The sequence below is a fragment of the Sceloporus occidentalis genome, unplaced genomic scaffold (assembly GCF_023333645.1).
Source record: "Sceloporus occidentalis isolate IW3139 unplaced genomic scaffold, rSceOcc1.0.p SCAF_11, whole genome shotgun sequence".
Taxonomy (NCBI): Eukaryota; Metazoa; Chordata; class Lepidosauria; order Squamata; family Phrynosomatidae; genus Sceloporus; species Sceloporus occidentalis.
This window is the reverse complement of record NW_028316991.1, coordinates 15085712-15102874: the sequence shown is the minus strand read 5'-3', so window position 1 is coordinate 15102874 and position 17163 is coordinate 15085712.

Here is a 17163-nt window from a genome sequence, read left to right as displayed (position 1 = left end):
AATCATAATATATAATTTTTTTGTACAATTTTGGTGTGTAACTTACTTTTATTAAAAGTGTGTGGGGGGGTCGCTTTCAGTTTCGGCTAAGTGAACCCTGAACTTTCGGTTTTGGTCCAGAATTTTCATTTTAGTGCATCCCTAAAATAAATAGAACTATTTTATTTTTACTTATCCAGAATCCTGAATTTGTAGGCCCAGAAATCCCAGAAATCAGTGAGAGGAAAAGTAAAGGTTTTGTGTCATTTACTTTATTTTAATCTGCATATCTTATTAAAGGCCCGCGCACGTATACAATTCTGATGAAGTGGCCCACTGCAGAAAAAACTTGGACACCCCTGATCTAGGTGTTGCCCGTGTAATTGGCTTTACCATGTTTGTATCACGTGATTTTTTCCCAAAAGTTATATTGAATATTTTAAATTGATGTTGATATTGCAAAAAAATCTGTTTTGATTAATGTCATTGCAAAATGCTAAATTTCGCACACATTGCATGTGTAAAAGAGCAAATTGATACTGCTATTGAAAGAAATGTACATTTCCATTCAATATCACATTATACATGTCAGCACCCAGGATGACATCATTACAGTTTGTTTTTCATAATTCATGTTGAAAGATGAGGGGTTATGATACGTTCCAATGCGCTGTACATTATCAAGTAATAAGAAACTCCTCTTGATATTTTTGCTTTAAAAAAATATATATAACGGTTTTTGACACTATGATCCTTTAACTTTAATCTACCAGTCCTCTCTGGACTCTCATCTTTTTTCAGGCTCACTAGTAAAGTTAACAAGATGCACTTCTAAGTGAAATAGCGAAAGGGCATCCATCAACTAAACGCTCTGTGCTTTCCTGATACAATTCTAAAGAAATTATGTAAAATCCCACGTACATGCTCTAGTAAATACATTTCATATGCTTTCTTAAAATGCTGTCTTGCTGATTGTAACTGATGTATTGCATGGACATTTTTGCTACATTGATCCCGTTTCTGTACAGAACACAAGCACAGGCTGTTTTCGGGAATTGTTAGGATTATCTTTTAAGCCAAATTTACTACTATATTTTAATATCATTGATGCTACCCATTCTGTTTCACACATGGTTAAAAGAATACAAGTTAATAGGTTGTCTAAATAGCATTTTTGCTACTACGTGCTTGCATTTACACTGAACAGAAAGTGAACTTGGTTTGCATCAAGTTGATAACAGTTGTCTCAAGTTTTTACCTTTGTCATTTCTTTAACATTACCTTTGGGCTGGGCCATGTCCATGGGCTGAAGAACTAGGTGATAGCATGTATGCTACCTGGGGTGAACCTATGGTTAGTGGCATCTAGATGCAGAAAGTAAACTCGCCCTAGCACCCACACCATACATTTACACATGCTATCTCCCTTCCGCCTCTCCTTCACACTACTAAGCCTCACCTCATTACAGGAAAACTATGGTCCAAGGGAGTGTCAGCCTGCTACCATGCCATAAAAAGTTAAAAGAAAACAATGAATAAAAAAAAGTGTGCCATATTGACATGTGTGTAGGAGAACAGGGACGTGTGTGTGTGTAAGAGAGAGCACAGACGTGCGTGTATGAGAGCGAGCATTAGAGAGAATGAGAGCTGAGAAAAAAAAGGAGACATATGAGGGGAAAGGGGAGAGATAATGAGAAGTGGCCAGATAAGAAGTGGAGGCGATAGGGAAAGATAAAGAGAAATAGAAGAGATCAGATAAATAAAAAGATATAATGAGAAAGGGGGGTCAAAGAAAAGGGGAGAGAGAGAGAGATTTACAGAAAGGGGAAAAAAGTCAGGAAAAGAAAAAGAGGAGGAGCAAGAAAGGGAAGAAAGAAGGGATATGCCACCTAAGTCAAGTTAACTCTTAGCTTGACTGTCAACTTGGCTTTTTATTTAATTGGCATTCTAGCAGTATTCGCTAGATACAACTTGCATACTTGCTGTGCACATCATATTGGGGTTTAAAGTAAGGGAAAGTATTAAGAACTTCTTAGATAAGTAAGATATGTACTAAACATTATACAATATTGATTTAAATGCCTTTAATCCTATCACAGAGCCCAAGGGTCCTACTATCAATCTTTCATACTTCTAGCCAAATGTTGGATGGGTTGTCAATGTCCACATTTAATTTATTGGAATGGTAAAAACATGCACAAGTTAGTTGAAAATTAGAAAAACCCTAAATGATTAAAAATAATAGTTTTGTTATTCATAATTTTTTCATGTATCCCTTGTTATCAATAACTAGGTGACGGTGATGGGGAATTTGAAAACTTTCATTTGTCCAGAGATTATTCTGTAAACTGACATCTTATTTTCCACCACCTTCATTTTATTTTACCTATGGCTTTTTTTCAGTCAGTTGTGTAATCTATAATACATGGTTTTATTAAAGGTAAAACAATACATGATTGATTAGTATTCCATTGATATTCTGGCAAGGGAACAACCTCAGTCAAAACAAATATGCTAAGGGACTAAAACTAGGCATACCTGTGGTAAATTAATCAAGGGGTAATCTATTCTTAAGAGATACAATTACATGCTGTTTAAAAATTGGACAGATATATCATGATGTAGGACAAACACCATAAAAATAAATAATGAATCACTTGGATGAAGTCTCATTTGTCTCTCTGGAGAAAAATGAATTATCCTTTACAAGATTAAAAAACACAGGAAAGTGATTTACTCTACGATCAATCACATGCCATTGGACATTGCGGCTGCTGGTCTGCCTGGGTCCCCAACGGCAGTGAGTATTTTGTTGAGTGATACCTATTATATTATTAAGTCCCTCAGTGTGAGGGATTTAAGGTCTTCAATCTGAGTGTGTATGTCCCTAAGACCCAGAGACTACAAATGTTAGAATCTTATCCTACACCTCAACAAGATTAAGGTCTGAGTCTTTACATCGGGAAAAATGGGTAGACTAGATGGGCTAAATGGGTCTCTTCTGCCATCAAATTATGTAAGTTTTACATTTGTAAGACTGTTGTCCATCATGTACCCCATTGGAACTGCCAAGCTTAAAGAGTTTTGCATATTAAAATACATTTGTGGCATTTTGTTACTTGGTTCAAAAGTAAAGACTAATAGCTGCAAATGCTGTCTCTCTATAATGGCACAAGAGAGCTAAAACCTGAACTGGAATGCTATTAAGTGACTGTCCGTCTTCTGAAAGTTCATCTCAAACTTGTTTTGTGTGGCATTTTGCCCTTTGGGTATCTCTTGGGGCCCATCCCAAATGAAAAGGTGGGTTTAGACGTGGTCCTTGCTCCTTCTCTCTTCGGCCTAGTGGGATACCAACTGGACACCAATTAACAAACATACATCTAGGGTTGTTGGTTCCCTTGTGTAGATTACATTTTCCTCATATTTCGGTTCTGCACTGCCCTTGTGGCAGGATCAGACTCATGTTGATGGAGATTAGCACAATAGAACTAAAACTTGAGATGCTCCTGAGCAGACATGCACTGGATATTAAGTGGCTACGCTTCCTCTGTGGGTTTATCTGACACTTCTTTTGTAAGTCATTCATGATATTATTTACATAAATGTTCAGATGAATTGACTTTCTGTATTACAGAGAAGTTCTTCTCCATTCCTAAACAAAGCACATAAATATGCAAAAATTCAGTGCGTACCCAACGAATACTATTCAAAACACATCCAAGGCATAAGCAATGTAGACATGAAAACGTAGATTTTAATTAGGACTCGCCAAACTTGGTGGTGGGCTAAGCAATATATGGCCACATAGTGTGATGGAATCCCAAATATTTAATCTTTAGATTTCTGACAGGTAATCGCTGGGTATGCGCTTAATTCTTGCATTGTTTTCTGTATTTCTAAAATGACACAGCAGTGCCCCATTCAGACCCACCAATGAAAAATTCATACTAAAGTAATTTGTATAAACAATCTTTTGCTGAAATGAAAAAGGCGCTTACCTTTAGAAAAACTGCAGCACCTGTCAGCCTGGACTATGCATCAATTATTTGAACTCTTGTCTATCTGCAGCCACTAGTGGCCACCCTTTCCTCTCAGGAGAACCCCTATCCAACTACTTGGGACAGCTGAGCCTCGTTACCTGAGTTTAGCCCTGCCTTTATATACCTGCTCTGCCCTTCAGTCTGGGCCTTTGCATTTGTTTGGCTTGGGTCCCTGTTAGTCTGCTTGCAGCTAAAGATCCGTTTACTCATTCTGATTTCCTGTTTATGACCTTGGCTACATTCCCGCCGTGTGCCCTGTCTGTGGGCTTCCCGCCGTGTGCCCTGCCAGTGGGTCTCTAGTTCCAGGCTTGTCTGGCAAGACTTCCCAGTCCATGTGTTACGATTAACTGTATCCTGTTTATGCTTTATTCCACTTTATATACCAGTCCTGTTCCTGATCAGCCAGCTTTCATCAATACAAACTATTTTTGTATACCAGCCTGGTGTGAGACTGTTATCTCTTGTCAGTACTTTCCTGTCTGTCAATATGCATCTCAGAGTACAGCCAGAGCCTCAGATATCCCCTGAAATTGGGCTCCTACCCGACCTGTTGGCCTGGGTCCTAACAGCTCAAGAGTTGTAGCATACCTCCCACTCTGTTGTACTTTCTGCACATACTCACAGGGGATCTTGTTTGACCCTTCGGAACTCGTACGTGAACCAGTGCTGGAGCTGGCTGGCAGACAGTATTACATGCATGTGTCCTGGCAAGCCGGAGATATGTTTAACTTGTAAACCAAGGAGCTGGGGGTGAGGAAATTGGGTATAAGGGGAATTTTGATGAACATGTCCATGTATTCTAGGGGAGGGAAATGTTAATTTATTGGGGATGGCAGGTGTGTCCCTTCAATTTAGTATTCAGGCTATTATAAATTGAACAAAAAAACTTTAACCCTTAAAGGTCAAAATCTAACGCTAATTAATAAGTGCTAAAATCATGGGCAATGTATTGCTTAGATATTTAAATGTTTTGGAGGTATGAAAACACGTTACTCCCTTGTTACTCATGCATGTAAATATTGGACAGATGTGTTTTGCGGTATATTCGTTGACTAAAATAACTACGGAAGAATACTATAGTTTAGCAGAACACTTACAATTAATCAAAACTTTTCTACTCAAGACAGACAAAACTTTTTCATGGAGACTAATTGCCGCTGTAAAGTCCTGGCAGTGCTGTGAAATGGAAATACTCATCACTCCTTAAAAACCTGGGATGCAAATAATGAGAAGTATGTTTTTAATTAATGTCAGCAGGTTGCACAGTAGATTGGAAACTGCTGATGAAGCGGCGTTAAGTGTGACAATTACATCTGTCTCCAGCTATTTACTAGGAACATCCTGTCTGCAAGTTTTAAAATAATAGCATAAGTAATTACGACTCATGCTGTGCTGGGTAAACGTAAGGAAGTATATTAATTCTCCACATAAAACATGGAATCATTCAGTTCATTCAGATACAATGTGGACTCTTCTGTTTCTTCCTTCTATAGCTAATTACAATGGAAAAATGACATTATGCCTGTTGATGGAACGTTACATATACAATGGGTTTATTCAGGAAATTACCAATTGTAGGCGAGATTTAAACACCTAATAACAGATTTAATTATGGATCATGAAGCATGGGCTTTACCCTGTACAATACATAGTTACATCAGTAAGACTTATTGAATGCCACCTCACTGATTTATGTATTGTACAATGTTACCACAGCACTTCTTGCAAGAGGAACTTTAGTTTAGCTATTCATGAGGCATGGAGACGTGGTGGGATAAATACACAATGGGGGGCTTGCTGGAGTGCACATTTTCTGCTGTCGACTGTTTCCACTCGTCACTCTATGATTGTGGCAATGTGTGACCCTTTTTTAACCCGGGATATCTCATTGGTCCTCTGGGGACATATTTTCATGATGTCACAAATAGGTTAATAAAAATTCAATAGCAATATTTCTGTGATTACACTTCATTCTCCCCATAAAATAATGTATTGCAAAGGGGTGGTGGGTGGATAGGTATATGGATATCTTGAATATAAGACCAGACCAGGGACCGAATAGGGTTTGAGGTCTTTACAGCAGCAAAAGTTGACCATATTGGACTAGTTGAATGGTTCTCATCTGCCGTCAACATATTATGATTTTAACTAATCCAAATTTCTCACCGCAAACCAAACATTGATTTACTCATCCCAGTGATGAATACATAAGGGAACCATTCAATTTTCATTGCTTTTTTAGAATGATGAAGATAAGGAAGCAGAAACAATGTGCAGACATGATTATAGAGGGTCACAACAAGAGTATCCCAGCTCATTTAGTGATTTTGGTGTAATATAGTGACATAGTGTGCAATCAGTCCTCAGTATGAAAATCTAAAACACATTTTGATATGTTTTGATAAGCTGGGATTGTACTGTTGCACATGGTACAGGTCACATCTGTATTCTGACCTTCTGTAGCTCTGGGTAAGACTCACTTATAACAGCAAATAGGAAAACCTCTTCTTTCAAAGTTGGTTTTACCAAACTGTGAGAAAGGGATGTGCAAGGAACTGAAAGGATTGTTCATGACATATGTGGCAGTGAAATAGTTAACTATTATCTTTCTCAAGTTAGAATGGCTGTGCATTGAATATTCCACATATGGTGTTAGAAAATGCTTTTTTTAATATTGTTTTATTTAATGTATGTTTTATTTCCAATGCCCATGCTAGCAGATTTGTAAATTTAAAAATATTTATCATATTTTTTTTTTCTTCGTATATTGAATGTTGCAAAGTTAATTATACTGTATATTAGTATTTTAGCATTAGTATTTTTTTCATTTTATTATTATAGGTATTATTTTTTTGTTATTGTATTCTGTGTGACGGTGCCTGCAGCTGCTGCATTCTCTTCTGTTTTGGGGTATTCTATAAGGTATTGCTATATATTGATTAGTGGCAGGCATCAATTGGGGAAGTAAATGTAAATACCAAACATATTGGGAAGAGGTCCCAATTTTTTCTTCCAGTTTGCACACCTGTTTGTACGCAAAGAGGAAGAAATTATATGCTTAAATTTCCTAGTTATCTATTTTGTGTAATCATAACTTAACATCACCTATACCTCCTAACAGTCCCAGTTTTCATGAGACAGTCCGGATTTTCAGGCATTGCTGTCCTGGTAGCTGCCCCACTGTCCCGCTTTTGCCAGTAATGGGAAGAATGAGCTGGTTGGGAAATCCTCTAATCTCCTCTGATTCGACCAGGAGGTCAAAGAGCAATGGAAGTCTGGAACTCCCACATGCCCCCACTTCCTGAGTGTGGCCCTCAAGTGAGCAGAATATAATTCCACAGAAGGATCTGGATTAGTTTCTCTACTAGTAAACAGGGACGAGTAAAGGACAGCCCAGAACCAGAATACGAGGCAAATTTGCCCTGCACAAGGGAACCAACAAACCCTTGGTGTGGTTTTCAGCCTTCATTGGCCTCATCAGTAGGGCATGGTAGGTATCCCTTTAGGCACAAGAGAGCAAAGGGGGCCACGTCTGGATCCATTTGGGGTGAGCTCTGTCCTGGGGTTTGTCGGGTCTCTCGTAGAGAGGAAATTTGACTCGATTTTGGTTTTGGACTGCCATTTGGGACACACCGTAGGATAGGCTATGAAGCAGCTGTCTGTTCTTTGTTGAGCATCTCATGTTTGTTTTGCTTGATGTGATAAAATAGTTGTTTTGATTTAACAATATCTTAAATGCTGAGATAAGGTAGTATGTGGTTGAATCCTTTTAAAGTGTAATTAGATAATTATTTTGTTTGCCTTAAAAGCTTCATGGGAAACTTTCATCATACTATAAAAATAAAATATGAAAAGGCCAGATGTTGATATTTGCTTATTTTTATATAATTTTATTTTTATTGAGGTTAATTGGGTATTACAATAATTTGATTAAAAAAATATATAATGCAAAGCATCTGGATAATTTTCCAACTATTCTTAATAATATTATTATCCTTCAAGTAGATTACTTTCTACCAGTGGGAAACAACCCCTTTTACCACCATGCTTTGCAATAACTATGATTTTCATTGGATAATCTAATTCAAAGTTTTTACTTGGTAGCCTGAGTTTTCTTCATGCGTAGTCAACCATTTCAGAAGGTGAACTCAATGTTTGCAATGCGTTGATGTCATATTCCCTACACGTTTTAATAATTTTTTTATGTTTTACTGCTCATGTTCAGCATGTTCATGTTCAGAATTTTCTTCTTTCTCGTTTACTGAACCCACACAACCTATATATTGTTCTTATTATGTATTGCTTTCTTTAGATGTCATTATTTTGATTGTATCATATAATTTACTATAAAAAAAGGACTTTTCTGAGGTGTACTCATCTATAAAAGCTAAATAGATTCTACTTTTTGTCCTGATTTTAGATACCTAATGGTTTTTATGTTTTTTGCAAGTTGTTGGGCAATAAATACAAGTAGCTTTTTTCTATTTAAAAACTATCTTTTCTAAATCTGGTAAGTCTGCCCCCCATGTGCTATTTGGGACACCTTTGAAGCCAGATAATGCAATTTACCCAATGAAATCATATATATTTGAAAACTAGACACCCCAGGGTATTTCAAATGCTAGTATTTTAACTCATTCCATGCACTTATTCTTCTACCAGTCTTTGTCAAATTTATGGTAGTATTTTTTGTTGTTTTTTTTACACACACACACACATTTTACTTCAGGTATGAACTTACAGCTCCTGGTATATGTCACTGTCAAACAACACCACAATAGGTGTTCAGCAACATCTCCTGAGTACAATGATACCCCCATGCATTTGGGATATCTTTGAAGCCAGTCGGTTCAATTTACCCCATCAAATTAAATATTTTTGAAAACTAGACACCCCAGGGTATTTCAAATGCCGGTATTTTAACCCTTTGCATGAACTAATTTTACTACCAGCCTTTGTCAAAGTTTGGACCTTTTAATGTGCTCCCTCTGCACTGCTTTGCTTTGACTGCCTGCCAATTTCTGTCATCACAGAAGGGGCATTTACTTATAGGTCTATTAATGTAAAGCTGACTGTAAGTGGTTTGAGGAGATACGGCTGCTGTGATGTAATACATAGAGGAGGGCATTCGAAGAATGGCAGACCTCTGTTTCAAAGCGACTGTATCTCAGTAAAACTTTTGTTGCAGTTTTCAGGTCACCAATGTCACTGTTACGCTGGACTATTAAGGAAGGTCGTCCCCGCAGAAGTTCTTCTGCCCAAACTACTGCTACTGAGAGTGGAGTTCCCGGCAGCAGCAGTCCAGGACTTAGACGATCCCAACAGTCGACAACCTCCCACCAGCTGGAGATAGGTACTGAGTGGCAGCAGCAGCGGCAAGGCGCAGCACCAGACAGGAGCCGAGCCAAGGGTCAGATTCACGGAGAGGATATTCAGACGAGCCAGGAGTCAAAACCAGAAGTCACAGGCGAAGGTACAAAATCGTAGCGCAAAAGGGGTATCAGGCAAGCCAGAGTTCAAAACACGAAACTGGTAACACGAGCAGAAATCACTTTAAACTTGAAAGACCACAACAGGGTGTGAAAGGCACAGCCGGCTATTTAAAACTGGCGCCAATTCACAAGCCCCTCCCGGACCAGAACAAAGACCACGCCCCCCCCGCCATCAATCAATCCCCAGACGAGCCGCGAGCCCGGGAGGCGGACCGACGACCGGAGGACGGGTAAGTACTCAGGCTCCGGGAACAACAGTTCTGAATCTCCCCCGACGCGTACCTCGGGCGGAGGTCTGTCCGCTGCGCGGGGAGATGTTCTCCCGGGAACCGCGGACAACCCTCCGCCCGCTACTAGCCCCTGTGCAGAGACACTCCCGGTGGCGTCCGGAGCCGCCGGGACGGTGACAACCAAGACCATTGAGGAGAAAAATAAAATGGCCCATTCTCTTGCTTCTCTTTATATGATGGAGCACTTATCTGGTGATATCTTATGAGACCCCCCTAGGTGAAACAGAACCCAGAAATGTTGGGCATTTTTATATGTTCCAAAAAAATACAGGAAGAGAAGCACACCCAAAAAAAGCATACTCACTGCACTTCAGAATCTGAATGAGTATGCATTTTTAGATGCTGGCTGTTTTTGATCACGCTGCATTGATAACTTAATCGTTGATAAATGATTTGCCAACTTGTCTTCTATGCCTGTTCCATGCTTTATTCTTTTATAGCCCACTCTGGTGCTGCTGGGATTTTTGTGAAAATGCATTGTCCTTTTGTGGTTAAGCAGAAGATTTTACTATTCTCACGTTCAATTATCATTGATTTGATATAATTTTTATTTTTAATGTGTGATTTTGCTATTTTTACCTTTTACTATACTGTTGAATATCCTGTATATATTGTACTAAGATTGGACCAGCTCTTTGATCATTTTGTTTTTCCTCTTTTATTAATAAAAAAAAAAAAATAATAATAATTTGCTTTCCAAACATACATTTTAGGTATGTAATAGTTACACAAATTGATTTAAAAAAACTGACCCAAGAGAAGAATTCCCAGGAAACAAAATGTTATATCACTTTTCATTCAAGACCACCAGTGTAGCATTCCTGTTTTTGATATGTTATGTCAGGACAGCAATCTCTGTGATTCCTGTTAATTGATAAGAACAACAGTTCACCAAAAGTACTTGTAAATGCCGACATGTACTTAAAAATCAGAGACAATCAAGACATACATGCACTTACAAAGCAAAAGTAAACAAATGGCTTATCTCGGGTATTATTTCAATCCAGTTTATGTCTCTGACTAGTCACGAATATCATTTGTGACAGAACATTTTGTTTCGCTGTGGGCTTTCGATGTGCGTGGCTGTTATCTCTGGTATACCATGAAGTCTATTTCTAATGCCTCATGGTCTATGAAATATGTCTCTTCTCCAAGAGTCCCTAATTTGCTTTCCCTTAATGTTTTTATTGCCCCAGTAGTATATGTTCTATTGAAATTTGGAACTTGTCCGAAAGTTTAGAAAATGCCTGTATAAATGAATTTTGAAATGTGCTTCATTTTACTGCGGCAATATTTAAATAACTCATGCTGAAATTTAAAATGTAAGACTTTTGGTATGTAGTGAAAATAAATAGTTCTATGAAGTAAAAAGGGTATTTGTGCTAAAATATTTTATATTCACCTGCAAAAAGTCCTTTTTCACATAATTTCATATGTGTCCTGGACAGCACTCAATGTCTAAGAATCTTCCTTTCAAAGTTAGGGTAGGCCAAGCCAAACCTTTGAATAGACAAGTCCTCCTTAACGTTCCATTTTTTTCTACACATGGAAGATCTCCCTTTTCTCTGGTTATTTTCTTTGAACCCCCCTTGGTAGAGTTGTATCCTCCACTTGTTTGAGTACTGACCTATCTTGACCTCCCAAGAAAGTAGTGGGGTAGTGGTCTGCTTTTTTGTGCTTGCTGGTCTCTGGTGGGACAGTTGGTAGGTCACCAGTGGAGAATAAAGGCTTCTTTTGTCCAGGAGACACGCAGGGCTCAGCTACATGTGCCTGGGTCTCTTTTATTTATCTTGTGTGTGTGTAAATGTCAGTCTTGTCAGCTGCATTTTTGGGGAAACACTGGGACCAGTGCCATTGACATTCTACATATGAATGTCCTGGTTGTTTAGCAGGGCTGCTGTTCTGCTCCAGTGCTGGTACGATGGCTACACCAAAGCATGCAGCCATGTGATAAGAATGCACTGGAGGTGTGTAAGGCCTGTTGTATTGCATAAATGTTTATACTGTTTCAAGTTTAATGCTGTTTTATAGAGATCCCAAGTATTGGTAAGGAGCAGACAATACCATTATGTTTTTGACAAAGCCAAATTTACATTCAAAGTGTCGCTGGACATAAAGTCGCACTAGCAACCCATTCATGATAAAAATAATAATAAAATGGCAGGTGTTGTAACTTGTCATAGGCTGGATCTGTGTGGTGTATAATCCATTGTTTGGGTTTGGATGTTAAAAAAGTTGAATGGATAAGCCAATGGCTGAGTGACAGGAGACAAATGGTTGTAGTTAATGGAGAATATTCATCAGAAGAGCTTGTACCCTCAGAGATCCGTACAGGGACTTATACGTTTTAGTATTTTTAACATTTTGCAACTGATACAATTGTCTGTAAGCGGGTAGAGAGGGAACGTGATAGAAACATTTAAATACATAAAGGGATTTAAAAAGAATGTATATTTTTAAAGCAGGCAAAATGCTATAGAGGTCATAGTCTAAAACTAGAGTATCAAAGGATTAGATGTAACTTAAGGAAATTTTAATTCACCGACAGAGTGGCACATAAGTCGAATAGTCTTCCAATAGAAGGAACACAAGTTAATACAGTAAGAATTTAAATATGAATTGGCAGACATAAGAACATTTACAAAATTAGGCAAGACCAAGGACCAAATAAGGTTTACGGTTTTTACAGAGGGATATAATAGAGAGACTAGATTGATTGAATTGGTTTTACATGCAGCAAAACGCTATGGTTATGTTTCTATGATATCAAATTCTCTTGTTTGGACCATAAAGCTTAGATTGTCCTACATAGAGGTTTCATCAGGCCCTCAAATTTCACTCCCTGTGTTCCCCCCTATTCTAGGCATGAGACTTATTTTCTACATAGGCAGTAGATCTTGTGGGTTATTCTTGGCTATAAGTTCTGGGCTTGGAAGCAGAAGAGTCTGGATAGTATACGGGGAATAAATTAACAACTTTACAGTCAATGTGAATACCATGAGTTTTATTGAGCCACCAAGCATTTCAAACTAGAGGGTTGGTGTTTTTCAAACTTCCAAGTTCTACTGGGTTGACTCATAGTATGTCTTATGTGGAATCTGTCCCACCAAAAAATAGAAAGAATAAGGTTTTTAGCCACCATATTCCTGTATCCGGTGCTGGATGTACACTGACCCCTAAAGCTACAGGGTGGTCTGGAAACATCACAGGATGGTGATAACTAAAAACATATTTGATCTTTAAAGGATCATGGGCTGTTAACCCTCTAAAGATAAGCACATGCTTAAAATCTGAAATAATGAGTAATTCCAAGAAATAACCAATAAAACTAAATCTATTTTACGTATACATATGCAAGCTTTTATGCAAAATACAATACATGTGCATTAAAGCAATATTCCCTTGCCAAAAGGTAATTTATAAAAAAAAAGCATGTGTTCTCGGCATTATCATGTTTCACCACCAGAGAGGACGTGAAAGTACACTGGTGTTTCTCGTGAATAGCCATGGATTTGAGCAGCCATCATGACAAGGTCCTCCCAGTTGGGTCTGCCCCAAGACAATGGATTATGGCTACAAACAAATCATAATTCTATGAATAACAAAATGGTATTGTTGGAATAAAACTCCACTAACCCCACCATACTCACATCAATTTCTCACTATTTTTATGTTTTGCTAATACTCTTCCCATTTCTTCTAAATTTAGGATGGGACTCGTGTCTGCTGATCTAGTGCAAAGGTAGCAGTAGAAATGTGCAGGTTGGTCCTGTTTGATGAAGAAGTTGATTCATACAGCACCATACTCTGCCAACAGAGGCACAGATCTCTACCCCCTTGCTATTGGTAACACTAGTTTCGCCTAAACCCATCATGTTCAACATAGCTGTCCAGAAGACAAAAAACCCTACAATGAAGTAATTTCCAATTGTGCCTCAAAAAGGGAAAAAACTCTTTCTTGACTGCAATATGGCATCTGATTTCTTACTTGATCAAACCTTTATAACTAATCCTGTCCTAACCATTTATTTCCTTTTATATTTTGTTTACTATTACATCATCTAGTCCACATCTTTTTGTTCTCATTTTTTGTTTTCATAACAGGTCATTGGAGAGTGTTTGCTATTGTCCCCGTATGTATTTATATAATGCTATCATATCCCCTATAAGATGCAATAAAATGTTTTGCTTTAATGAGACGGTGGTAAATAAGTGGACCAGCCTTCCAACGGAAATGTCAGAGGTTAATACAGTGCATGACATAATGAAAAATGAAAAAATAATAAATATATATTATTTGAATGGTTCTTATTAGGGCCAGCCTGGGAAAGAAGGGGCGACCCTGACAGCCGCAAAATGACGTTGGTGTGCCCCCACGCATTACATTTTTATGCTCCTGCAACAAAGTATCGCGCAACAAGCGTCTCAGTGTTCTAGATGGCCGTCCCAGGCCTGTTTCTTGTATGCTGTCACATTCTATGTTTTATTTTTCCAGATGCAGCCTCCAGTTGACTAATTTAAGTCACTGGGCCTCAGTCATTGTCCTCTACTTCTTCAATGGTTGTTCCATACACTACTTAATATGATAGCGGTCGTATCACTTTAACATTTTGAGGAAACATGTGTTCCATTTCATAACATACACAAAAAATGTGATATTGCGCAAATCTGAAAAACGAATATCTCTACACTCGTGCGTCGGACTGCGTTGAAACCTAAACATGTTCATACCACACTTTGATGATATATCTCCTTTGAAATAGATCTGTAAAGTGTATGTGCGTTTGGAATTTCCTCCTCATTCTCGATGACAGTACCCCTACCGCCAATATTTTAAAAGCAAAGTCTCGTTGCGGATCTGTCTCATATAGCAGGACAATACTATTTACCAAAGGGTCAACTGTTCTCCGTTGCAAACGCCTGGTGTAAGTTTAACTCCGATGATGCGGCCTTCTTGGATTGAAGGCTAATTATTTAAGTAATGTGTTTGGTGGGTTTTCAGATAGTGATGAATGACCACAGCGTCCCAAAGCAAAAACAATCCCTAGTTTCCTGGAAAAGACAAACCCACATGTCCTATGTCAGATTTAAAACAGAGAAGAAAAGTAGACTTTTTAACTGTTTTCCTGTGAAACGCCACAAGGGGGTCCCATATAATAGTCTTCCTCACAATTACTCAGTATGAAGCAGCCGTATCATTTATCATCTGTTGGTAAATTGATGAATTAAGACTAACAAAACTCGCATTGTGAGCTTTGAAGAAACTCGGTGAGATACTTACGGCAAAACAAGCAAATGATAGAAAAGAATTCAGATTTCTTTCCAAATTGCTGTTCTTTTTTATCCACTTGCTTACTTGGGAATAAAACAGTCTGTATGTCAGGCATAAAATGTGGCGTTTAAAAGAGGGATACTTTTTCCTTGTAGATGATTTGAGAAGCAAAGCGTTATTTTAACAATTTATTTGAAATCATTTAATTAAACTAAGCAACCCCAAAACTCATTAGTCATGTATGGGATAGATACATTAAAGATGTAAGCTACACAAGCATACAATTATTTCAATTTAAATTTTAAAATTAAATTTTAAGTATGGCACATGCAAATAAAGATAGTTTCCAACTAAACATGTACATTTCTGATTGGAAAGCTACATGAAGCTTTAGTGTCAAACAGAAACGTTTCTACTAAGCTGCATAATATTTATTGCCATCTATAGCATGACCTTAAATTAAAACAATTTTAAAAAAACATATATTATTAATTAACACAAACATACAAAACAACTCACAGATTACAATTTTCTTTGGAAAATACCCAGTATCATTTTGGGTAAATTCTCAGAATTTTTTTTAAAGGTTATCACACGAAAAAATCCATTAAACTCAATAAAGCGCAAAAAAATCTATTAAACTCAATAACCCCCCTAAAAATCACTGTGTTGCATGTGTTAAAATATTTTAAGACATCGAGGTATTTTGAATATAAATTTTCCCTATGATGAACTATTAAAGCGCTTTGTGTTCATTAGGCATTGTTGACATGTGTGCAAATTATTTCATTTCAATCATTCATCGAAAGACCACCATTGCAAAAACTATCCCCCCCTCAATGTGATCATAAATGTGAAACATTGCTGTTGAAAAAGTTAAGGAAAATGGAACGGTAGTGGAGATAATAATCTAGAGGTTTGGGGTCACAACACAGCCACAATGGAGCCCATCCAATGTATTAAAATGTATAAAAATTTACATTTTTTTACCGTTTTAATATTTTAATTTTATTAAGAAAATCATATGAATTTACATTTCTTTTTATTCATTAAAAAAACATTTATTTATAAATCAATAGAGCTCTATCATGTTCTCAACTCTACCTGTACCTATGTACAAGCACTACCTTAAATCTGCTTACTGTATTAAAAGGGGATGGGTCAGTCGGGTAGGGGAGATTTTTTTAATTGTTTTTGGTAACTTTCTCAGCATATAAGTATGTCACTGTATTAGCCAAGTGAAACTGTAACCTAATTCAATGCTACAAAACTATGCCTTATACGAGTACAGGTGTTATATACATTTCCTAATCACCTCTAAATAAATTGTAATGATACATTAGACTCCATACCTTTTTAGGGTGGAATAATTTCTTTCTCTGCACTGTAAAGAAAGAATTGTGTTCAAGCTAAATGAAATTAGTGAATTATAAGCTAAACAGATTTTGATCATCGTGGGCTTTAAATAATGTTAATAGGGGTGATCAGGTTCAGAAACTCTAGTACTGAAGCTTTCTCTGGAGCCCATATCATGCAATTCATTGACTAACTTGTTTTAATATTTTAGATGATTTGAGTACTCAAACAACAACTCAATGGTTTGTCTTGCTCAATGTCTAATCTTCTCTTAAAGAATCTCTCAGGGAATGTGATCAGGTATGACTGGCTATTCTCCTCTACTTCAACTGGATCCTATTGACCGATCCACCGTCTCTTTCTAAATCAGTTATCCACTTTGCCCCTGCCAACCTGCTGCACCTAGGCTGGGAAGGCAGAGGGCAAGAAGGCTATTGTAAGTAAAATGGATTGCAAACACTTTAGGTCAGGTCACACCAAGTTGATAACCGAGTTCTTTCTAGGGGCAACCTGGAAAGGTCTGCAGTTTAAGTACATCAATGTCCTTCCCTTTTACCCAGTTAGAGATTAATGTGTGACGCTGAACATCAGTGAGCAAACAGAGGAGCTAATCCTTTGCGAAGCCGTGCTTTGCGCCACAGATGACCTGCTACCTTTTGTTTAAAATAAAAAAGTCAACCCCATGCTATTATATACAAGCTGCTGCATCCAAGGCCAGTAACGTATTTTTGTACC